At 42.9% G+C, this 23,742-nt stretch overlaps 1 protein-coding gene across 2 annotated transcripts in view; it reads left to right on the top strand.

The window, feature by feature from the left end:
• The window catches only part of LOC137650614 (general transcription factor IIF subunit 1-like), a 232,211-nt gene that overhangs the window by 163,804 nt on the left and 44,665 nt on the right, over positions 1-23,742 (top strand). The window lies entirely within an intron of this gene.

Raw genomic sequence — 23,742 nt, 5'->3', positions numbered from 1 at the left:
GAAAAATAGCTAGCAGTGAGGCTGGATCACAGCTGTTAGAATTATAATTATGTGTAAACAACCGACAGGTAATTGACCTTTCGGTAGTGGTAAGGCGACGAACCCCACACCTATTGGCTTACTGACAACTCAATTAAATCTCCAGTTTCAGTGGACTGGAGTTTTTGCATAGATTATTTTTTGTTCTTTTTAAAGCATGTTTCTGGATTGTGTTTTGAAGGGCTTTTGAGGAATGCTCAGTGCCTTCTGGAGTTGAGAATAATTTCTTCTCATTGGTTCTTGCAGAGTCTTTGTCCGTATCCAAAGCCGTTTTGGGAGCATGTGCGTTTTTAGACTTGGTGTCGTCCCTTCCTGGCGTTCCGGTGACTGGACTCTGGTGTATTTGTGGTTTTCATATTGGGGAAACAGTCTTCAGTGCCATTTGAGTTCATACTTAAGGTAGTTTAACCCCGAACTCTCATTTAACACTCTGATAATCCTTGAGGTAGGGAGGCTTTTCCCATTTCCAAAATCTTTCTGTCAAGTAAAGACACTATTTTAGCTTGAGTTGTAGCCCTTACAACTTTGAGGAAGACATTCCCATGGATGACCCCTTTCCCCCGCAGGAGCAGAGCAACTTTTCCCTAAAGGCAGTAGCTTTTCATATTTTCCTGTTCTTTCCTCACCTGTCCAGGGACATTTAGGGAAGACTTTTTTTTTTTTTTTTTTTTTTTTTTTTTTTTTTTTTTTTTCTTTTTTTTAGCTAGGGGCTGCAGGCAACTGCAGGCGTCTTCAACTTCAATCCCAGGTTTGCCTTTCCGGAAGTCTCCTCCAGGGCATTATCTCCTTGGAATGTGACCCAGTGTTCTTTAATCTTACCAGATCCTCATCCTTTGGAGGTGTATTGTATTTTTTTTCCAGTATCACTCTTCAGTATGAACTTCTAGACCTTCCTACATCCGGCATCTTCTCCCTTCTACCTTCAAAGTTTTCAGAGGGAGGGTTTTCTCTTGGGCACCTTGACAATAGAAATGCCCTTCAGATCCTCTTCCTCCGAATGGTTATGGAATTTCTGGACCCTCCTTCTCCTGCCCCTGGGGTCTTTGGGGTAACTGCTTTGTCTTCAGACTTGATTTGGAGGAGGAATTTCTCCCAGGTGCTCTTTTCCCTTGATAAGTATCCTTCACTTTCTGCTTCTCCAAACTTTTGTGGAACTTTTAAGACATGACTGCAGACACCTCTGGGTTTTAGAGGAAGCCTTGTAGTTCTACTTTTCCTTCAGAGGCTCTAAAGAGAGAGTCTTCAATCGGGTACCATCAATTGCTACTCTGCCACAATTGCTATTTTGCCAAATCATCGTGGAACTTTTAGGTCTTCCTTCAGACACCTTGTGTACCCATGGGAAAGATACGTAGTCTATAGCCTTTATTTGAAGGCTTCGAAGGGGAAGTTTTATCCCCAGCTCTCTTCCATAGGGAAGCACCCTTGATTAGTTCCTCCAGATCATTGTGGAACTTCAGGGATGCAGAATAGTCCCCAGAGTTTATTCAGAGGCTTTGGCGGAGGAATCCAAACCAAGGCTCCCTTTCTGAAGGAGTCCTTCAGTTTCTGCTTTGCCAGTTTTCCCTGGATCTTCTAGTCCCTCCTGCAGCCGAGTGCAGTGTCTTTGTAGTTTCTTTTAGGAGTCTTCAGTCTACTTCCAGAGGCTTTGGTAAATGTTCCTCCATGCTCCATCATAAGGGAAGCGCCCTTCTGTTTCTGATTTTCCAAATTAGAGATCTAATGGGTGATCACCTGACCTTTGCTAAACTGAAGGAGTTCTCCTTTAGAGTGTTGTTCTTTTGAGCATGGCCACAAAGTTGTTTCTTAATCATAGCCATCCGACCTCTTCAAAGGCAGATTGTAGATGCACCTCATAAATGGTCCACTTTTCTCCGGACCAACAGCAGATGACCCGCCTACTCCGCCCATCTTCGCAGTCTTGCTTTCCTTATAGGTGCGTCTCACAGATGCATTCTTCCCAGGTGCCTGTCTCCTAGGCAAGCTGTTCACAGATTCTGCATTAGGTTTCTCTACTATAATAGTATGTCCTCCAAGTGAAAGTGTCTAAATATGTATATCACTAACATTCTTATCTACAGAAGAGAATCTTTTATAAATGCATCCCAGGACATGCTCCTTCCAGCACTCTGACCCTAATTAACCTTTTCTTTTTGCCTGGCTTCCATAGCACGTGTATCACCAAATGTAAATCCTGGATTCTTCGTCTTTGCAAGTAGCTCCACCAAAGGCACGCATTAACAAATGCACAGACACTCATGACTTATGAGTGCACCTTCAAGACACGTGTCTCCTAGTCGCATGTCTCCTTGTCACGTCTCCAAGTCACATGTCACCCAGTCGCGAGTCTTCCAGTCGTGCTACTACATAAGTAAATTTACTACAAGCATGTTTGCAAAACAGGCATCCTCCAAACGTTGCTCTCTATATAGAAGCACCTTACCAGATGCATGTTTTTCAAACATGTGCTATCCTCTTGACATATCTTTCTTACGCACGTCTCTCAGACATGCATCACTGGTCACACATCCAATAGTAACAGACTATAGGCTGGAAGTTGAAGAAGCCTAAGGGTTAGTTCGCTTGTTACTGTAATTACCCATTTTATGTCCTGACTTAGCCTTAGCGGCGTGAATGTATTTTTATAAGGTTGGATTTATAAAGAGATCTGTATGGAGCATGGCGTCTCTCTTATTTCCCATCGGAAGATATTTTCTGGTAGCATAGCGTTCGCAACGACCATATGGTTTTATAAGTGAAAGTAAGTGTTATTTACAAGAAGGGAAATAAGAAAACGATGAGCAGCTAAATTCCCTGAACATTGGGGTCGGGGAGTATTCGGAAGTTTTTAGGTATGACTAAAGTGCCTAGTCTGTAGCAGTGGAAAGTGATTAAAAATGTGAAAGATTATTTGGTTTATGGTGTAATGTAAGGTAAAGAAAAGGGTAGCGATTCCATCAACCATAACATCCTGAGAAACAGAAGCCTTGAAAAATGAAGAAAATACTTTCTTGATTCGATTAGGTGGTGTTGAATTGGAGTCTGTGGTGTAGCTGGAAGTTCGAAACCTGAAAAGAACACTATGAGCTTATTGAAAATTATGATGCGAAAATGACCGTAAGCATTACGTAGCAGTTTGGCGCATATGAATGCTTAGGATTTTCCAGAAGAAACCTTAATCACTGGTGTTTATTGAATAAGTGTCATTTGATACATATCTTTTACTCATGAAAGATGGTGACTTCGGATTACTCGGCAGTTTATCTTCCCGGATATATAGAGGACAAAGCACAACTTATTAACTAATTATCATAGCTGGCTTTGTTTGGAATCATAGATAATAGTGGCAATTTTTGTTTTTAAAAACAGTTCAAAAAGCTAAGAACCTTTATTGGGACATAAAGAAGATTAATTTGATAGTGAATGTTTGAGCAGTGAATTAACAACATCTGAAATTCAGCAAGTAAAATTTTGGTTGGAAACAAATGAAATTTTTGAAATGACAAAAAACCAAATAGATTCAAGATATAAGGCAAGGATTTGTGGACACTACAACAAATTGTTTAGAAATAAGGCTACAAGTATTTCGCATCAGAAAAATTTCCACAAAAATTGAATTTTGGTAGAGAGATTTCAAAAGAAACTTGAAAAGAGCCAAATAGACGAAAGACTTGAAAAACTTATAACAATACTCGAAAAGAATATTGAGATTAAACAAGATTTTACTAATTTTCTTGTTAATTTAGTAAAAACTGCAAAACCCCTATCTGGACAAAAGGACACGATTTTGAAAGTTATGTTTATCAGTTAAGACTCTAGGACTTTCAAACTACTATTCCTCCAATTGAAAAATATTGGACAGCTTAAGGAGTAATAGTTTCATGGCGGGACTACCTGTATTTGTAGCAAGACATTATTGAGAAAGTGAACATTGATAGTGCAGATGTCATTGAAAAGGTGATAAACTTGCTTAAAGATAAATTTGAGAAAACCATCACAGAAAAAATGTCGAGACTTGTATATGAAATCCAAACTCTCGAACAAAAAGCTAGAAAATCTAGCGAGGATTATCTTACAAGATATGATAGCCTTTCGGCAAAATTAAGTAGAGCAAGTTTGAATCACATTGGAGGTTATGTACAACCGTTTTAATTTTAGACAAGTCTAATATGGTCACTACAGAAAATGTTGTGATAAAAAATTACCCAAAAATATAGATGAAGAAGGGACAATAGATTTTTAAAGAAAGGAGTTCAAATACCTGTAATTTGAAAAATCAGAGGAATGAAAGTGTCACGAAGAGACAGAGAGCCATATCTAAGTCAAGAGACAGAAATGAAGATAGAATAATGTATTTTCGGTCAAGAGACAGGAATCAGAAATTGAGTTATTATAATAGGCCATATTCTCGTTCAAGAGAAAGAAGTCAAAATCTAAGGGAGTCATTTAGAAGGTGAAAAGAATCAAAGAAAGTGACCCCAAAAAAAGAGAAAAAGAACCCCCCAACGGTAGAAGGAAATCGAGATCAGAATCTAGAAGAAAAAAGGTGCAGAAATGAATGCTGTATCGACAAGGCAAACAATATCAGATTTGTAAGTCTAGGAGATGAGAGGGAAGTAGACATTTACGAAACCTTTTTTACCGATGAAGTAATCGAATTTGAAATGATAATCGAGTCTGGTGCACCCAAGAACATTGCCGGAATTAAATAGATTGAGGCGTATATAAAAAAGAATAATTTTGCAAAAGGACAAATTAAAGTTAAATAATTGCGAATAAAAAGTTCAAATTCGGACCAAGCAAAACTTGTGTCGGAAGATGTATGAAATCCCATTGCTAATAAAAGGAAAACAAGAGGAAACAGAGTTCACCAGATAAAGGGTACAAAACGGATTTTGAAGCAAAGCGAAAAATCTATTTTTGGGTGAGATGGCCATGTCGTCCTGATGGAAGGTTCCTTTAGGCAGCTTTCTAAGGGATATTTAGCTACAATGATACTCCCAGAGAATTGACCATAGGTCTCCAGAATTCTAACTCCTGGCGCAAATATCCTTAAAATTTCTCTTCAAGATATCGCATAATATCAGGAGACGTATATCTTGATACGACACATGGCAATCTTCACCCCGAATAGCATTTTTGCTTCGAGGGGGAAGAGTGGCGAAACTGAAGGGGAGCCGTTATCAAGGTTACCCTTCCTCCCATACTATTACAAGGCTCCAAGATGGCCCTCATTCCTTGTAGCCTTGAGCATGGTGCTACAGATATAGTAGTTTCGGGAGGGATCTTGCCTAAGCCTTTTCTATAGAAAAGGAGGGCGGGTTCATCAGGACGACATGGCCATCTCGCCCAAAAATAGATTTTCCGCTTCACTTCAAAATCCGTTTTTTGGCCTCAAGCCATGTCGTCCTGATGGAAGTTTACCAGAGAATTACTTGAAAGTACTATATCTGTGGATTTGTATAAGTGCCTTAACCTTGGGACAAATTTTTATATGGTCATCCTGACCATTGAGAAACATGACGTTACCGTTATACATCATTACCACTAATCATGGAACAATGTTAGGGCTTCCTGCCCCCTGCAGGGAAGTGTCGTGCTAGACAGTAAAAAAGGTCTCAAGGTTTGTATATATTGTAGGAACAAATATAAGTATCAACTAGAACTATTTGTTTCTATTACTACAATAATATAAGGTTTACTTAGGGAAATAAGTAAAGAGCTCTGGCTACATTTATTGTGCTATTTGCAGGGCGAAATAAGACGCAATTACATTCTCTTTAATCATTTATTTAGGCTAAAAGAGTGAATGGGATAACAAGTGTAAAATGGAGAAGAGAATGTACATACAACATGTACAGATAAATTTTTTCTACCTGAAAGGGAAGAAAAGGATTAATGCCACATGAAATTGAAAATTTTGAAAAATTTATCAATATAATTTTCTGTAAATGTTAAGTATCAACACTGTGTACAATGTACACATGGCACAAGTGTCATCTGTATAATTATGCACCTGAAAATTTGAACAGTCCTAGTGTCACCATTGTGACATCCACATAAAAGATATTGCACTGGAATGTGTCAACACCTTTTCACCCAAATTGATAGTCCCAATCAATTCACTGTTCATCGCAGCACTAGACGACAGGTTTTACTACACTACCAGCCGCTACCACGTAATGCTTAAGTTCGTGCACTTCTTTCACATGATGTTTGTAAAACACTCTGCATGACTTCCATCCTGTATATGAGCAAAGATGCTCGAAGTCCATATACTGAAAAAAGTTCAGTGTGGAAGCAATGTTTCTTGGATCATGACCTGCGGGTGTACTGTCAGGATCCGCTCTGCGAATGAAGTAGGTGAGCTTCGCCCTCAGTTGTTTTAGGGATAAGTTCGATCCTGAGGTTTCTCCTTTGAAGAGCTGTCCTCCCCTGAAGTCTGAAGTACTTCGAAGATAGACCTTTCGACATTCAGCTGGACACAGAGAGACATCTTCCTTCAGAGGGCAGATTCTCCAGGGACCCCACCTCTTAATGGGTAGCTCGTTCTTGGCGAGAAAGGTAGGATCAGGAAAGAGATTCAGTTCTCCCACTTCTGTGAACTGAATATTGCCCTCGTCTCGTGATAGGACTACTATTTCACTAACTCTAGCCCCTGAGGCTATAGCAAACAGGAAAATATCTTTTTGGGTTAGATCTTTAAGAGAACAATCTTCATTGTTCAAGGTTGAAGCATAGTGTGGGATCTTGTCCAAGTATCATGAAATGGGCTTCGGAGGGGCTGCAGGTCTAAGTCTAGCGCATGCCTTCGGGATCTTGTTAAAGATTTCGTTCGTCAAGTCCACTTGGAAGGCATATAGAAGAGGTCTAGTCAAGGCTGACTTACACGTAGTTATCGTGATGGCAGCCAGGCCTTGTTCATGAAGGTGAATGAAGAAGAACAGACAGAAGTCTATTGAGATTTCTTTGGCCTGTTTGCTTTAATGAAAGCAATCCACTTTTCCAAGACGATTCGTATTGTCTTCTGGTTGACTGACTTGTATTCTTCTAAGAAGTCTATACTGCCTTTTGAGAACCCAAATCTTTTCTTAACCGCTAGGGCGAGAAAATCATGAGATGAAGATTTCGAGTTCTCTGCGATGAAGCGAAGACAGTCTACTTATGAACCAGTTGAGATAGAGCTGTGTTCGGTAGAGGGACCAGCCTCAGCTTCAGTTTCATTACCAGAGGGAACTAGTTGCTCTTGGGCCACTTGGGGGCCACTAGAGCTGCCGTTCCATTGAATTATCTCAGCTTGTTGAGGACCTTCAGTAGGAGATTGGTTGGAGGGAAGTGGTAAATCCTGGTCCATTTGTTCCAATCGAGGAACATGGCGTCCGTCACCTCCACCAGAGGGTCCTCGTATGGGGCTACATATCGAGGTAGTTTCTTGTTGTCACTCGTCGCGAAGAGATCGATCTGCAGTTCTGGGACTTGTTCCAAGAGGAAGGAGAATGAGTCTGCGTCTAGCGACCATTCTGACTCTATCGGCTTCAGCCTGGATAGAGCGTCCGCTGTCACATTGCGAAACCCTTGTAGGTGAACTGCTGATAAGTGCCATCTCTTCTTTTTTGTTAAACGAAAGATGGCTAACATCACATGGTTGATGTGGCGCGATCTCGAGCCTTGTCGGCTCAGACATCTCACTATCACTTCGCTGTCCAAGACCAGCCTGATGTGGGCTGATCTGCGTGGGGAAAGTTTTTTCAATGACAAGAGGACTGCCGTGGCCTCCAGAATATTGATGTGAAAGGTCTTGAACAGGGATGACCAAGTCCCTTAGGCTTTCCTTTGATGGGAGTGACTTCCCCATCCTTCCGTCGAGGCATCCGTGTGGATAGTCACCGATGGTGGAGGTGGTTGCAAGGGCACGGTCCTCGTTAGGCTCTTGACGACCACGGCTTGAGAAGTGATCGCAGTAAGGTCAGTATCGGTCTTTGTAGATCTCTTCGAGCATTTGATGCATATCTTCTCCAGACGCCTGATGCATCTTTCAGCTGTGCTCTTAAAACTGGGTCTGTTACTGCTGCAAAATGAAGAGAGCCCAGTACTCTTTCATGTTGGCGTCTGGAGATCCTGTCTGATTTCAGTAGTCTCTTGACAGATCCCGCGATCTCTCTCTTCCCTGGGGGAATGGTGAGGTGGTGTGACTTCAAGTTCCAATGGATTCCCAGCCATTGAAACTCCTGAGCTGGAGAGAGTCGAAACTTCTTGAAGTTGATCTTGAATCCCAGATGTTCCAGGAACTGGATCACTTTCTTAGATGCTTGCAGAAAAGCCATACTGGATGCTGCCCACACCAGCCAGTCATCCAGGTACACTGCTACCTGAATACCTTCTAGGCGTAGTTGTTGAACAACTGCGTCAGCATGTTTCGTGAAGATCCTTGGGGCTATGTTTAGTCCGAAGGGCATGGCTCTGAAGACATACTTTTTCTTCTGCAACTTGAATCCTAGGTAGGAGGAGAGGGGCTGGCTGGCTGGGAGATGCCAGTAAGCATCTGCTAGGGGTATTGACACTGTGTACATCCCTTTTGGTAACAGGGTCCTTATGAGTTGAAGGGTTAACATCCTGAACTTCTGTTCTCGATGAACTTGTTGAGTGGCGACAAGTCCAGAATAACTCTTTGAGTTTGTCTGAGTCCTTCTTGGGAACACAAAACAGCCTTCCCTGGAATTTGATGACTTTGCTCTCCTTATAACCTGTTTGCTCAAGAGTTCTAAGGTATATTCTTCCAATAAGGGGGTGGAGTGTTGGAAGAATTGAGGAAATGATGGTGGGAACTTGTTCCATCTCCATCCTAGTCCATTCTTGATTAGGCTGTGGGCCCAAGGATCGAAGGTCCAACGATCCTGAAAGTGTTGGAGCCTCCCTCCTACCTGAAGCATCTCATTGCGTCGGTTGTCCGGAGGGTTTACCTCCCTGACCGCGTCCTCCCCTACCTCGTGAGGGGTGTCTTGAGGAGCCCCGTCGGGAGCCTCTACCTTTCGGACGAAAGGTAGTGGTTTGCCTCTCAAACCCAGGGTTGAATGCTGGTGACTGGGCAACCAGCTGCTGAGGCACCACTTGGAATATGGTCTGTGGTTGAGGAACCACTTGGGGCACCGCAGTCATGGTGACTGTAGGATGTTGCTGGGCAGGTCGAGAGGGTAGTCTAGGCTTCTTCGTCTTCCTTTTGGTTGGGGACCCGCATCCGGGGAAGACTTCCTTTTTGACGAGATGCCCCACTTCTGGAGAAGGTTCCTATTCTCCGTGGCGGCTTTCTGGACCATGAGCATACCTGGGGTGCTTTTTTTGGCCTGCACACATCTCTATGCAGTTCTGTAGGGATAGGGATGCAGCAAGTCTCTCCTTCGTCTCTTGCTCCCTGCGCAAGAAAAAGTCTGACAGTTTCGGGAGATTTTCGCTGAACTGCCGTCCCGCGATATCTGCATCCAACTTCCCTACTGAGAAGGTTTGGTGGAATTCCTTCCATTCCTTCTCTTCCATGGGCAGGGCTAACAACAGAGGCCTACACTCCTCTAGTTCAGGGCATGGTTTGCCTGCCTCCACTGCTTTGGCAACAGCTTTAAATTCCTTCGACGTAAAGGGGACGGCTATTGAAGCAGGAGCAAGAAAGGTAGGGTGTTTCTTGCTCAAGGAGGACACTTTCGAGTTTGTGTAGCCCGACTTCTTCGGGCTGCTCGACAAGAGAGCCTGTGCCTTGTCGTGGTCGAAAACCATGACGACTGGTTCCGTCGTCTTTTGACGCTGACTCCTGCTTCAGTTGAATGAAGCAGTCAGGGTAAGCATTGAAGTTCGGCCAGAACTGGATGTCGTCTAAGAGGATGGCTCCCATCTTCTCAGAGATGTAGAGCTTGCCGTTGGTAATCGGCATATACTCCGCGTACCTCCAGGGATTCGTCTCGGAGCAGGGTGGGAGGTCTTGGACTCTTGAGTCGCTTGAATGACCCTCGGGAGGCGGTGATCCGTGCTTCACGGAGCTCTTTTGCAAGCTTCGCTTCCCTTGCTTCTCCTTGTTTGCGAATATTCTCCATCAGCGCAGTGATATGAGCCAAAAGTGCCTGGCTCATGTTGTCCAATGGAGGGGTAGGAGCAGATAACGTAGGAGGTGTCGGCTCCAGTGCCGGCACAGACGGAAGGGACTCCGACTCGACTTCTTGTTCTTCGGGAGGCAGAGTAGACTTCTCGGGATCATCCCTAAGGAGATCCTTCTCAGTGTCCGTGGACACTGCAGACATCCTTTCCTCCTGGTGGATGTCCATGCCTTGCAACGCCTCACTGACAACCGTCTCGATGGCAATCTGGATGCAGGGAGGTCTGGGTCGTGTTTGGGGCACGACAGCTTCACTTCCCGCCTTAGGAAACAGCAAGCTACGCATTCTGTCGTTAGGTAGGTACGGCCCCTGAAAGTTCTTTTGGAACCCTCGTACCCACTTGCGCAGCTTTTCTCATGCTGCATCCCTCGACTCCATTGACTTGGGGTCGTCGAAACCTTCGGCCACCATGGCCAAACAGACGTTGCAGTTCTGGGGGTCCCAGTACCGCAAGGTTCCGGTGGTAATGGTGCAGGCGGCATGAGACCTGCACATTTTGGGACCACAGAAGTTCCTACTCCTGTGGTTACAGAAGATCACCTCCCACTTCATTTTGGGTTCCTCCTGTAAAGAAAGGAAAATTAAATGAGTATGCGGTTGTTTATCACACTTGATAAACAGGTTATGGAATATATTAATATTTAAACAGTTATAGCTTAGGATAGTAAGCTAGAAAGGAAATAGGAAAGACACATACTTGTGCCTCCTATCCAGCCAATTGCTGTGACCTCCCCCCAATATTAATGTTAGAATTTTCTTATTAAGGAAAACTCAAAAGAGTAGGGTTCTAACCTCTAGGGATAGAATTAGTGTATACTAACACTAGCCCTTCTTTAAAGATTTTAATATTTTGGGGTAAGTTATAAACTGATTACTTATCAGTGTATTGAAGGAATACTTCTCTTCAATATAGAATTAGTCTCAACAATAGATACACAGGGTACACAGGGTATGTTGGAAAATAAACTACTGTATAATCTATACTATAGATTTCTGTCTGCAGTACATAATATACTGCAAATATACTGGCTACTGTATAATCGTATACTGTAGTTCAGCCGGCATGTTGCTGGCTAGGCTAGCACCTGGCGGCACCGATCCAGCCAGCAGTAGTACCTGGCGGCTAACCGAGAGAAAGAGAGAAAGCATGGAGTGAAGGGCTGCCTTATTAATGTATGTGTACAATAAATAAGGGTGTAGGTATATAACCTTATTGCCATCCTCCAGGATGAGGGTTCATATGGAAGGGGAGAATGCATCATTCAGGCTTCCACCCAGCCACAAGATCGGTTGCCGGTCGCTGCCAGTTTCAGGGATGTGGATGGCAGTCCAAGGGAGGACTGAAGAACACTCAAGGGCAAAAGGGGTCTGCCACCGGCAGCCGCCATAGCCGACACAACCTTTCCCAGAGCCTTGCGCCCATAGGGTAAAGTCGGAGTGGCTATCAAGCCGCCTATGTAGGAGCCCGGCCAGCGCTACGATCTACCCGGCAAGCGGAGACAATATAGGACGACGGCCATGGAGTTGCGATGGCTAGGCTATCGCTAAAGGACAGAGACGGGCAGGGAAAGGGTCTTGGATGTAGTGTTAGGAGAAGGCGGCAGGATTGCCGCCACTTTCAAACGGGTGAAACTTTGTTTCAGTATTGGCACCATCCTAGGCGGCAGAAGAATATCTATTATTCAGCCTAGGGTCTGCTGAAACAAGACTTATCTTCTAGACCGCAGGGGAGAAGGTGGCAGCATTATACTTCCACTTCAGGTGCGGCCTAGGGAGGCTAAGCCTCCTATGCCAGCAACTATAAGCTGGCAGGGGAGTGACTACTCACCCTGCAGCTCAGCCGCCGGCATAATTACAGAATACTCTTGAGGTTCTGTCGAAAACTGAAGCCGGGATTCTCACCAGCAAGGGTGGGAGACAGGAAACACTAGCCTAGTCAAGCCGGAGTGTACTACTCTATGGTGAGACCAAGATAGGGTTGTCGCCTATGGCAGCACTCAAAGGGAAGGAGGGATTACCCTTAAATCTCCACAGGAGACGAGTATCGAGTAATATGAATAATTCTAGGAGATATACTATCTCCTGTTGAATTGATAAAACAATACATGAGGGTAAACGGGGATAATGTATGAAAGTATACTAAAGCGCCTAGGCTAGATAGCCTAGCGCGGGGCGAGATCTCGGTTACCTATATCACCGAAACTCTAACGTATACGATCGACATATGAGGAAGAGGAAATTTCTATGCATAATCATATCTTCACTAGTGTAATTGTGCCTAAATAGATATAATTCATTAAAGCTATAAAATCGGGAATGTCTTTCTGCTGTCTAAATAAAGCATGTATGACAAACGACAGCGCCCTCCGGTGACTGGCCAAGCTCCATAAAACACTTAAATTATACTAATTTCACTGTGAAGCAGGCGCTAAAAATTATACACTAAAGATTAAATACTCAACTTTCCAGAGGCAGAAGATGCTGGAGAATGCATAATAAATCCTCTCAAGAACGATCTAGTACATTAGATAACGGGGAAAACCACCGTGCGAAATCGCTACCAAAAAAGGAATGAGAGCCATCTTGGAGCCTCATAATAGTATGGGAGGAAGGGTAACCTTGATAACGGCTCCCCTTCAGTTTCGCCACTCTTCCCCCTCGAAGTGAAAACGCTATTCGGGGTGAAGATTGCCATGTGTCATATCAAGATATACGTCCCCTGATATTATGCGATATCCTTAAGAGAAATTTTAAGGATATTCGCGCAAGGAGTTAGAATTCTGGAGACCTATGGTCAATTCTTTTGGAGTATCACTGTAGCCAAATATCCCTTAGAAAGCTGCCTAAAGGAACCTTCCATCAGGACGACATGGCTTGAGCCCAAAAATACATGCAATTGAGCCTATTCTTCCCTTCTTGTGCTCCAAGGAACAACTTCAAAAATGGAGAGCATCTCAGGATTTGAGGAGGTATATGAGAGACTCACAATCAGGAGTTAAGTGCCACACCCGGAAATAGATCTAAACAATTCTGAAGGTAATCACCTTGCTGTCATTTTAGAAAATAACAAAGAATATAGTGATGAAGAAATTGTAATGTTCGTCAAGAGAGTTGAGAACAACAAAGAAGTTTTGGAATATAAAAGGGTAAAAAATGTACATCTAGTTTCTGGTCATAAAGGAGAAACTCGGCTCTTACACTTGTTTCCGTTAGCCGGAGTGATAACAATTTAAACAAAAAAAGCAAGTAAGAAAGTAATCAAGGATTGTATACCTTGTCAAAAGTACAGAAAGTCACTAGGCACACCAAAAGTAGCTATCCCAACAGTGGCGGAGTTCAATCAGAGGGTCGCTGTTGACTTGAAACAAGTTAAAGGAGACTACAGTATATTATTTGGACGGTTGATGCCTTCACGCAATTTATAATGAGTGCTTTGAAAAATAAGAAAGCTGGCACCATTTTGACCGCCATTGCTTGTAATTGGTGTGAAAAATACGGATACCCTACTGAAGGATTCTGGGCTGACAATGGCTTAGAATTTCAAAATAAAGATATGGAAAGTTTTGTGTCTGTAATGGGAATCACAATGAAGTCTGGCCCAACAAATTCTCCTTGGAGTAACGGTCTGAATGAGCGAAAATATTATAGTGCCGATCTGACAGTAAAAAGAATCATGGAAGAAAATAGTGAAATTAAGTTAGAAGAAGCAATCTCTAAAGCAGCTTGGTGTCATAACACTAACATTACAGTAGAAGGATATGCTCCATTACAGCTACTTGCAGGAAAAGTAGTGATAGTTCCGGAATAACTAGCGGAAACATTGCTACTGAATTTGTCATTTCAGAGTCAGAAGCATTCAGAAAACACATTGAAAACCAAAATGAAGTGAATAAAAAATTTAGATGAATAGAATATGGGGAAAAGTTAAAAATTGCCTTAAATATCAGGAATGAAGCGTTTAATAATTATATACTCGTGGGGAAAAAGTAATTATCAACATAAAGGCGAAAAACAATGATTTGGTCCAGTAACAGTGGAAAAAATGGAAGGAAGAAGTTTTTGGATTTTGGTAAATGAAGATATTCGAAAAGTAACCTCATGCCATATGCAACTTTATGGATCGTCAAGAACGTCAGTTCATAATGAGGAAGACAAAGTAGTAGCAGTAACGGAAGAGCCAGAACGTGTTAGCACATCTGAAGGGGAAAGGTCGAATTCTGAAGCGAATAGAATAGAAGTCTCAGATTTTGGGAAGCCAGAAAATAGTGAAGAGGAAAATGAAAATATGATTGAAACAGACTATCTTCCATCCGAAATAAGGCCAAAGAAAAATTGCAATATGATCATGACTTTTAAGAATGGAGAAAAGCACAAAGGAAAAGTAGTCGATGATAAACAAACCTAACTCAAGTACAAATTTAAATGCCTAGTGAAACTAAAGACAGGTAAAACATAGAAGTGGACTTCAAATGTGACATTGATGAATGGAAATATCTGTCGAATAAAGAAGGCCAAAGAAGCGAGGAAAGAGAAACAAAAGAGAATATAGAACTAGACAATATTGGAACGTAATGGATGAAAGTGTCGAATGATGAGTATTTAGTAGTGGAAATAACAACGTATGTAGTAGAAGTTCCAAAGAGTCGTCATCTTGAGACTGAAGTCATAAAGGCTAAAGAAAAAAGATATCGATAATTTCAAATATTATGAAGCATTTGGAGAAGTTAAAAATACAGGACAAGAAAGAATAGGATCTAGATGGATTGTCCCAGAAAAAGATAGGCAAGATAGACAGAAAACTAAAATGAAAGCTAGGTTAGCTGCCCGAGGTTTTCAGGAAGCTGAGAAACTGAAATCAGATTCTCCAACTGCCTTGAGAGAATCTTTTAAAACATTTATAGCAGTAGCAGCCAATGAGGGATTAGAGCTGGAAAGCGTAGAAATATCAACTGCCTTCTTGCAGTCAGAGAAACTTCGGGACGTAATTTTTGAGACGCCAAAAGATGTGAAAAAGGAAGAAATCATCTGAAAACTGAATAAAACTATGCATGGACTTGAAGATGCAGGAAGAAAATTTTGGTTTAAAATAGACAAAATTTTTAAAGGACGTGGTATGAAGACCTTGCAAGGAGATAGTGCATTTTATTATTTGCATGAAGGTTAATCACTAAGTGGTATGATATTGTGTCACGTCAATGATCTTTCAATTGCTGGAAGCAAAGAATTTGTTTTATCAATTAATAATCTCCTTAAAGAAAATTTCACAATTCCTAAGGTGGAATGAGCAACATTTAGATTCACAGGAATCTATATTATAAAGATGAAAGAGGGAATAGAACTGAGAATGGAGGATTATGTTCAATCTATTGAAGAAATCAAAGATATAAGAAAAACTAGAAATGACGAACCACTTACAAAAACCGAGTATAAAGTTTTTCGAAAGTTTACTGGGAAGATTCAGTGCTTGGCAGAAAATGTCAGGCCTAATGTGGCAATTGTAGAACTCAAAATTTCTCTGAAAAATCGAGATGCTACAATAGGAGATTTGAAATACATAAACCAAATAGTGAAGAAAATTAAATCAAAAGAAGGCAAAATGAAATTCCAGAGAATTGGAAGAAAGGACGATCTTAAAATTTATGTACATGGCGATGCTAGTTACAAATGCAATTCTAAATTGATTGGAGGTAATTTAATTATGATAGGAAATAAGAGGAATGAAATGGTTGATCCGATTTATTGGAAAACAAAAACCATAAGGCAAGTTTGTCGTTCTGCGAAGGATGCTGAATTGAGGAATCTAAGTAAATTAGTAGACGACAGTGTTTATTTAGCTAAAGTTATTGAGCAGCTGATGTTTGGAGATCAAGAAGGATAGGTCCCTGTTAAACTATATACAGACAGTCGACCAACTTTAGAAAGTATAGAGTCAGATTCGAAAGAAATTTTAAGGGATGGAGAAGTTGAGTCGTACAATTGGTTAGACACCAAAGATATGATAGCTGACATACTTGCAAGGAAATGCAAAGACAACGACGACATCATGGAAATTTTGATTAACGGAAAATTGAGAGTCGTTACAAACGAGGAGAATCTTGTTTATTTTGAAAACGGCGAATATTAGTTAGAAAATGTGAAGATTAAAGATAGGAAAACAAATACCTAATTCATCCAATCTTATCTTTTGGACATTGGGTTACCTATAGTTTGGCATGATTAATTAAATATTAACTTACCTTGTTATGAGGGTATCGTTAGCAGTATACTGTATATATTCTCTCATTTTAAACCTTTAAAAATGCTCACAATGGATATTGTATGCATTATTATTATTATATTTTTACTAGCATGTTCACCTATTGTCTGTTTAACGAGAGTAAAACAAAAGAGAAGGCCGGGGGAATAACAGCATATAACCTGGAAGCTGAACAAGCCTAAGGGTTAGTTCACTTGTTACTTTAATTACCCATTTTATGTCCTGACTTAGCCTTAGCGGCGTGAATGTATTTTTATAAGGTTGGATAAATACAGAGATACTGTAAGGAGAAGGACGTCTCTCTTATTTCCATCGAAAGATATTTTTAAACACAAGACTTACCTGGTGGTTATATATATAGCTTACGTCCCTGACGTCACGGCAGAAAAATTCAAAAGTCGCGCCAATCGCCGATTGCGCGCCTCTAGCGAGGTACCTAGAAACCATTCCATCGGTATCCATGTCTTCCCTGCCGGCGCTAGCGGTAACATTAGTTGGATATTCTCGTCGCTTTTTGACTGATTGTTGCTGTCCCTTTGGTGAAGTACAATAATTCTGGTTTTTTGACTCTTGCTTGATTGGATTTTGGTTTGAATACTCTAGTTATATGTTTGGATATTGATATTTTGACCCTTGCTTGTATTTGATCTCTCTTTAAAAGTTCAAAATGGCCATCCCCTCTAGTGGTTTTAGGGTTTGTGCTAGTGGGTGTAAGACCACTTTATCAAAGGCCTCCATTGATCCTCATTCACTCTGTATTAAATGTAGAGGTAAAGTTTGTAAACTTGATGATAGGTGTAGCGAATGCCTTATTTTGTCTGATCATGAGTGGCTGGATTTCGTTCGCTATATACGAAAGTTAGCAAGAGATATGGTAAGACGTAGTTCTTCTCTTTCTTCTAAAGATTCCTCTTCCCATGTCACTGTTCCTATTCCTTCCCCTGTAGTGGTAGTTCCTGATCCCACTACAAGTACCAATAATGAACCAACACTTAAAGATATGATGTTGGCTATCCAGGCGTTGGGTACGAAGGTAAAGTCTATTGCTGCGGATAGAACGCAGTTGTTGGCTGATGTTAAACAGCTGAAAAGTGAAAGTGCTAAAGGTGCAGTGAGTGTTATTAGTGCTGTGGAGGGTGTGCCTGCTCCGGCTTGGCGTTCTCCTAGTCCTGGACCTCTTCCAAGCTCCCCAACCCCTGGGGGAAGGAATGTCGAAAGACGAAAGGAAACGAGAGGCTTTAGCTCCCGAGCAGACGTTCCCTTGAGCGTTCCTGTTGACGTTTCCCAGGACGTTCGCCCGTACCATAGTAAAGGTGAGGTTAAAAGGTTTGGATCATCATCAGATGATGATTTTCTTAAAAGAGGTTGGCGTCAAGCTTCCAGACCTCTTAAGAGGAAATTTGACCAGCGTCCTTCCAGGACATCACAAGCAGGCTGTAGTCATTGGAGTAGCCCTGGACGCTTTTCGTCCGAAAAAAGTTCGCCTACTAAGCGTACTGTTAAGACATTAGATTCTGTTAAGAATCGTCCTGCTGTTGAGCAGTTATCTGATCTGGGCGTGATGTCGATTCATGCTCCTCTTCCCCCTTCAAATTGGTTCTTGCCTGCTGGTCGCTCTAAGCGGTCTTGAGCGGTGGAGAGGACGAGCTTGCGATTGATATTTCGCAAGCAGATTCTAATTTCAAGATGTTGCAAGAAATTCAGGAGAAGCTTTCATCATTTATGAAAGGCTACCAGAATACGGAAGACTCCTCTCTAAACACTAAATGGCGCAAGGCGGGGAGTCGGCAAACGCTTGTGGATCAAGTTTCTCAACGCGTTGAGCGTGCGGCGACGCATAGCGATAAATGTGAAGTTAAACGTACTAGGCCTACACGTGAAGTTGATCGCTCTGGCTTTCAGGAAGTCGAGCGTCCTCCTAATCGAGGTGCTGTTCATGCACTTAGCAGTGATAGTGATCGTCTTGCTAAAAGCGCTTTCAAGCGTTCAGCAAGGCGCGATGTCGAGCATCCTCTTGAGAGTTCTGCTTTAGCTAAGCAAGACGTTCTTTCTTCTATTCGCAAAGCCAAGCGTCCTCCAGTATGTGATGTCGGGCGTCCTCCCATCGAGCGTTCAACAGAACACGAGCGTCCTCCAGGACGTGACGTCAAGCGTGATGTCGGGAATCCTCCCATCAAGCGTTTCTCAGAAAACGAGCGTCCTCCCATCGAGGGTTCAACAGAACGCGAGCGTCCACCGGGGCGTCAGCGTGCTCTGTTACGTAACATCAAGCATCCTCCTGTATGCGGTGTAGAACAGCAAACATCCAGACAGGACGTTGAACGAAATACAATTCTTCTTAGCTCTGATCGCGCGGATCGCAAGCGTTCCGAGGAGCGTCAAGGCTCTTTGTCGGAGGAAGAAGCTGATGTTCCTCTTTCGCCTACCGAGCCCTTTGAGGAGTTATCTGAAGAGGGAGACTCTTAAGTCTTTTTGTCCTTTGGTAGACTTAAAGAAGCTCATGAGGATTTTTCATCATGAATTTCCAGAGTCTTTTGTTCCCGTGGCTCTACGATCGCCTCCATCGGAGTTTACTCTAAGGAAGCCTAAGAAGAAGTCTCTGTTCACTAAGATGGTGCTCTCTCGTTCATCAAAAAGAGCACTTGAATTGATGGGAGACTGGATGGGATCCAAGAAGAAACAAGGGAAAGTGGCCTTCGCGTTCCCCCCTACTAGATTGGCATCTAGGTCCAGTATATGGTACGATATGGGAGAAGTTGTCGGCTTGGGAGTTCCTGCCTCGGTCCAGGGAGACTTCTCAAGCCTGGTAGACGCTCCCCGTAGATCGGCCATGAGGAAGACTAAGGTTTTTTGTTCTACCTCTGAATTGGACCATTTGCTCAAAGGTGTCTTCAGAGCCTTCGAGGTATTTAACTTCCTTGATTGGACTCTGGGGGCCTTGGGCAAGAAGGTGGTTACGCTCAAAGAAGGGGACTCTTCGAACTTAATCCACATCATGTCCTGCATGGATAAGGCGTTGCGAGACAGGGCGATTGAGTTGGCAGCGAGTTTTACAGTAGGCATTCTCAAGAAGAGAGCCCAGTTGTGTTCATTTCTGTCGGTAGGGGTTTCTCCTTTACAGAAATCTGAATTGTTGTATGCTCTGCTGTTGTCATCTCTGTTCCCACAAGACCTTATTAGGGAGATTTCTTCCTCGTTAACACAGAAGGCCACTCTAGTCTCGAAGACGGCAAGGAAAGTGTTGCCATCATCTTTCGTTAGCCGCAAACCTAAAGAAGTTGCTCCTTTTCCAAAGTTTTCCCAGCCCTTTCGGGGAAATCCCTCCATTAGAGGTAACTTTAAATCAGATGGAAGGGGAACTAAGAAAAGAGGAGCCAAGACGAAGCAAGATGAAGCAGAGTCTAACTGCTTTCGCCTTCAGGCAGTAGGAGCCAGACTACACACCTTATGGCAGGCATGGGAGAAGAGGGGTGCAGATCTTTGGTCAGTCCGACTTCTAAGGAAGGGCTACAGGAGCCTTTTTATGAAGCAACCTCCTCTAAGGTTAACTCCAGTGGATCTCTCTCCCAGGTACAGGGAGGAATTAAAGAGGCAAGAATTACAGCTTCAAGTGTCTCTCTTGTTGGAGAAGGGAGCTATGGAGAAAGTACAGGACTGGCAGTCGCCAGGCTTTTTACAACCGCCTTTTACTGGTTCCAAAGAACTCGGGGGGATGGCGTCCAGTTCTGGACGTAAGTACTCTCAACGGTTTTATCCAGAAGACAAAGTTCTCGATGGAGACGTCGAAGCCAGTGCTTGCAGCAGTAAGGAAAGGCGACTGGATGGTGTCACTGGACCTCCAGGATACGTATTTTCACATCCCGATTCATCCGAGGTTCAAGCACTTTCCGAGATTCGTATTCCAGGGAGAGGTCTTTCAGTTTCGAGCTCTGTGTTTCGGCCTCAACACTGCCCCACAAGTCTTTACGAAGCTCATGCTCAATGTAGCAAGGATTCTCCACTCAAGAGGCATCAGAGCCTCCCTGTACCTACATGATTGGCTTTTAAGAGCTCACTCTCAAGATCGCTGCGTGAAGGATCTTCAGACAACATTGAAGTTGACAGAAGAATTGGGTCTTTTGGTCAAAAAAGACAAATCTTCTCCGAAACCATCTCAAGAGATTCTATATTTAGGAATGATGATTCGGAGTCGAGTTTTTCGGGCTTTTCCGTCTCCGTTAAGAATGGGGCAATCCCTTCAGAAAATACGTGCGTTCCTAGGAGAGCAGAGGTGTTCTGCGAGGAAGTGGATGAGTCTGTTGGGGACACTCTCCTCGTTAGAACAGTTTGTCTCTCTGGGAAGGCTGAACCTTCGACCACTCCAATTTCACCTCAATTCTTGCTGGAACATGGAGAAGGATTTGGAGGTGTATATTCCTGTCACGGAGTCAATGAAACGTTGCCTTCAGTGGTGGAACGACCCGATCAAGTTTCAGTAAGGTTGCTCATTAGAGCTGAAGAGCCCAGACCCTGTGTTGTGTTCCGACGCCTCAGACTCGGGTTGGGGAGCAACACTGGGCAAACTGGAAGTATGTGGTGTGTGGACGGAGATTCAGAAGTCTTTCCACATATATCAAAAGGAGCTGCTAGCAGTTCTTTTGGCCCTGAAGAGCTTCGAAGGGTCAGTCCAGAACAAGGTGATACAAGTCAATGCAGACAACACCACAGCATTGGCCTACATTGCCAAACAAGGAGGAACGCACTCGATATCCCTTTACGAGACGGCAAGAGATCTGCTCATCTGGGCAAAGGAAAAGCAAGTGATTCTACTCACATGGTTCATTCAAGGGGAAAAGAATGTTTTGGCAGACAGTTTCAGCAGGAAAGGACAAGTCCTATCCCCAGAGTGGACTCTACACCTAGAAGTGTGCAAAAGTCTGTGGAAGCTTTGGGGTCGCCCTTACATAGACCTGTTCACGACTTCAAAGACCAAGAGACTAGAGACATATTGCTCCCCAGTGCCAGATCTCGAGGTAGTACACACGGACGCATTCCTGCTAGATATGTCAAATCTAGATGTGTACGCTTTTACGCCTTTCAAGATCCTGTACAAAGTGCAACAAAAGTTTGTAACTAGCGAAGGGACCAGAATGACCTTGATAGCCCCCCTCTGGTCCTCAAGAGAATGGTTCACAGAGGTACTGAATGGATTGTGATACTCCCAGAAGCCTCCCTTTGCGAGTCGATTTACTCAAACATACCCACTTGGTAAGACACCATCAAAGTCTCCAAAGTCTTCGACTAACTGCCTTCAGACTATCGAAAGACTCACAAGAGCTAGAGGCTTTTCGAAGGAGGCAGCTAGAGCGATTGCAAGTGCTAGGAGGTCTTCAACCATCACAGTCTATCAATCCAAGTGGGAAGTTTTCAGGGAATGGGGCAGGGTCAACTCTGTTTCCTCTTCCAGTACCTCTGTAGCTCAAATTGCTGACTTCCTTTTATTCCTGAGAAGAAAACAAAGTTTTTCTACATCAACTATCAAGGGATACAGGAGTATGTTGATGACTGTATTCAGGCATGGAAACCTGGACCTTTCAAATAATAAGGATCTACAAGAACTAATTAAATCCTTTGAGACAACAAAAGGAACAGCACCAGGATTCACCAGCTTGGAATCTGGATGTGGTGTGAAAATTTCTGATGAGTGACAGGTTTGAACCACTGCACTCTACATCTCTGAAGGACCTCACGATGAAAACCCTTTTCTTGGTTAGTCTGGCAACAGCCAAGAGGGTTAGTGAAGTCCATGCATTCAGTAGAAATGTGGGTTTTCAGAATAGTAAAGCAATCTGCTCATTACAGTTGGGTTTTCTCGCTAAGAATGAGTGCCTTTCCCAACCTTGGCCTAAGGCCTTTCAGATTTCGCACCTGGCGGACGTGGTTGGAAATGAGTTAGAGAGAGTTTTATGTCCAGTATGAGCCCTCAAGTTTTACTTACACAGAACAAAAAATTTAAGAGGCAAGTCGGAAGCACTGTGGTGCTCGGTGAAGAAACCCTCCTTGCCAATGTCTAAGAATGCCCTGTCATACTTTATCAGACTTTTAATTAAAGAGGCTCGTTCTCATTGCAGTGAGACAGACTTTAGTCTTTTAAAGGTCAAGACTCACGAAGTGAGAGCTGTAGCAACATCGGTGGCATTCAAACAAAATCGTTCATTGCAAGCATTATGGACACGACCTTCTGGAGAAGCAAATCCGTGTTCGCTTCACACTATTTGAGAATTGTCCAGACTCTATATGAGGACCGATACACTCTGGGACCATTTGTAGCAGCAGGTACAGTAGTGGGGGAAGGATACACCACTACTTTCCCATAATCCTAATAGCTTTTCTTCTCTTGGAACTTTTATTTGGTGTTTTTATGGTTGTCTTGTGGAGATTGTGACAGTCTTCCGCAATCATTAATTTGTCAGGTGGTATATTTTGTTCCTTGAGAGTGCCTCGGAAATGGGTATTAGAGGAGAGACTTGTCACAAAGAGGTGTGATCACCGGTTGGCAGCTCCTAGGGATCTCCAGGCCCCTGAGAGGACCGTTGGATCTCAAAAGGAAAGCAGACATAATGGCAGAGTATCATTGAAGTCGGCTTCCTTATGAGGTACGAACCCTCAAGTTTGTTTTGTATTTAAACTCTTAAGCAGAATGCCAACTATATTGGCTGTCTCTAACCCTCCACCAAAGGTGTTAATCAGCTATATATATAACCACCAGGTAAGTCTTGTGTTTAAAAATGTTATTTTCATTATAAGATAAATTTTTTAACATAATTACCTAGTGGTTATATATAATTAAACACCCCCATTCCTCCCCTCTAGAGACTAGAGGCATGGAAGATATGGATAGCGATGGAATGGTTTCTAGGTACCTCGCTAGAGGCGCGCAGGTAGCACATCCAATCGGCGATTGGCGCGAGTTTTGAATTTTTCTGCCGTGACGTCAGGGACGTAAGCTATATATATAACCACCAGTTAAGTATGTTCAAAAATTTATTTTATAATGCAAATAACATTTTGAATAGGAAAGCATCATTATCTTCCAGATGCAGAAGAGGGAGAGACTGATTCAGCATTTCATAAGGTGCAGTACTGTATCATAAAGGTGTACCGCCTAGGAGAAGCATGGTCATTCCCCCATACAGCAGGAGGGAAGTCATTGCTCTTCTCTTTCGTTCAGCCTTAGCTAAGGAAGCTTTAGATATGGAGGACACTCAGGTTTTCCAAAATAAGGCCTGCTCCAAAGGGGAGGATCCTCCCACCTAATTCCTGCAGCCT

This window comes from Palaemon carinicauda, chromosome 12 (assembly GCF_036898095.1).
Source record: "Palaemon carinicauda isolate YSFRI2023 chromosome 12, ASM3689809v2, whole genome shotgun sequence".
Classification (NCBI taxonomy): domain Eukaryota; kingdom Metazoa; phylum Arthropoda; class Malacostraca; order Decapoda; family Palaemonidae; genus Palaemon; species Palaemon carinicauda.
The sequence above is the reverse complement of the archived record's forward strand: the minus strand, read 5'-3'. Positions and strand labels throughout refer to the sequence as shown.